The sequence below is a fragment of the Lucilia cuprina genome, chromosome 6 (genome assembly GCF_022045245.1).
Source record: "Lucilia cuprina isolate Lc7/37 chromosome 6, ASM2204524v1, whole genome shotgun sequence".
In the NCBI taxonomy this organism is placed as follows: domain Eukaryota; kingdom Metazoa; phylum Arthropoda; class Insecta; order Diptera; family Calliphoridae; genus Lucilia; species Lucilia cuprina.
In genome coordinates, this window is record NC_060954.1 from 26,796,874 (window position 1) to 26,799,006 (window position 2,133).

The following is a 2,133-nucleotide window of genomic DNA, read 5'->3' on the forward strand; positions in this document are numbered from 1 at the left end:
TAGATTCCTATATTCGTGCGACAAACTGGTTCGGTGGAAACCAGAGTGATTAGGTTGAAGTGTACTAATACGCCGACCGTTTTCTCTCGTTTCAGGTATCACAAAGGGGTCAAAATACTGGACCCAAGTGTGTCCCCAGTGATGACATCGCGAGGACGACCTGCCTACCTAACCTAACCTAAGTTACAGAAACACTTTTTACTCCCAATCGAGAAACGATGGAATTTTTTGTTACACACTTCTCGATGTGAGAACTTCTCACTCAATGTTACAGAAACGGGGTATAGGTTTTCCATTTCTTTCTTTACTAGGTCTACCTCTTTTTCTTTTTCTATTTAAATTTTCATTTCTTTCGTACGTTTCATCATCAGCCAATTCATGATCATCAAACCCAAAAAATTCTAATTCTTCACTTGAAGAAAATATTTCTTCTTCATTAATACTTCTGTATTCATTTGTATTTTGATTTTCATTATCGTTTTCTAAATTTTCTGTATCACAATTCTCAATATTATTTTCTCGATTTGTATTTTAATAATTTACAATGTTTGTACAATCCAATAAATCAGAATAATTATCTTCAATGCCAATCGAATTTGTCTAAAAATCATTTTCAAAAAATTTCACATCTCTCGAAATAACAATCTTATTTGTATTCAGATCAATCTTTACCTTTTACCTTTTGGATCCAATTTTGAACGCCCCGGTTTCTTTTCTAGAACTACAACTTTACATCCAAAAGTTTTGAAGTAAGATACACAAGGTTTTCTTCCAGTCCACCGCTCATATGGGGTTATATTTTCCAAAACTTTAGTAGGTGATCTGTTCTATATGTAAACGCTAGTGTTAATGGCTTCTGCCCACAATTGTTTAGGTAACTTTGTTTCTTCAAGCATACATCTGGTCATTTCCATTAAGGTTCTATTAGCTCTTTCAGAAATTCCATTTATTTATTTATTTATTTATTAAAAATTCATTGTAATATTTTTGTTGAACTATACCTTGTTCTTTCAAAAAAATATTATATTTTTGTATTTATGTACTCACGTCCATTATCACTTCTTAATCCATTTAATTTATTACCAGTTTGTTTTTCTGCCATATATAAATATTCTAGCAAATTATTAGATGTTGTTGTGCCTAACGCTTTAAAAGGCTTTGATGACATTTTACACAATGAACATGTAAGACAGTTAAATTCATTTACGTTACCTTTTAAACCACGAACCATTTCTTTACTTGACAACTTTTTTAAATTACAAAAATTAAGATGACCAAAACGTCTGTGCCAAAGGGTATTATCAAAATTTTCCGATTTATTAATTGAATGCTTCTCTAATGTTGACATTGTTTTATAAATTCCATTAAATACTCTTGTTTTTAACTGAAATTCGTTTTTCTTGAAGACTTCAACACACTGATTTTGAAATTTAAGAGTATATCATTTTACAGCCATCTTACTAACAGAAAAAAAATTTTATTTCATATTAGGAATATACAAAATATTTTTTAAATCATAGCATTTATTGTTAAATTTAACTTTAGCATCACCAATACCCTTGACATTAAATCTATCACCAGACGCTAATATTACTTCACTATTATATTCTTTCATATCTGAGAATAATTCTTTTTCTCGACATACATGTGATGATGCTCCACTATCTAAGAGCCATTCATTTAAATTATCATCACTAATACAAGAATTTATTATAAACATTGCACTTTCTTGATTACCAACAGTCTTATTCTTAACATGGCACTGAGAACGTAAGTGTCCTTTCTTACCACATCCAAAACATTTCAAATTTTGGCAATTCTCACTTCTTCGCTGTTCTTCTTATAATATTTTATTTTTTAATTGTTCCATACTTGGTAATGAATCACGACTTTCAATTGCAATAACAAAATTTTCTAATTCAGGAGGCAAACTACACAATAAAAATATTGAAAGTAATTCACTAGGAATATTTATATCAGCATCCTTCAAATCATCTACTATTGAACAAAATTTGTTTATTTGTATACTAAGGAGTGAGATCGAAAAATTCTTAACACACGTTTTTCATTACATTTTTCAACCAAAGTATTATTTGATTTTTTTTTTGATCAAGTTACCTTTGAAAAACATGT

General features: G+C 29.5%; 1 protein-coding gene across 1 annotated transcript in view; it reads left to right on the plus strand.

Annotated features, from left to right (window-relative positions):
- The window catches only part of LOC111682210 (protein immune deficiency), a 26,914-nt gene that overhangs the window by 13,760 nt on the left and 11,021 nt on the right, over nucleotides 1-2,133 (plus strand). The window lies entirely within an intron of this gene.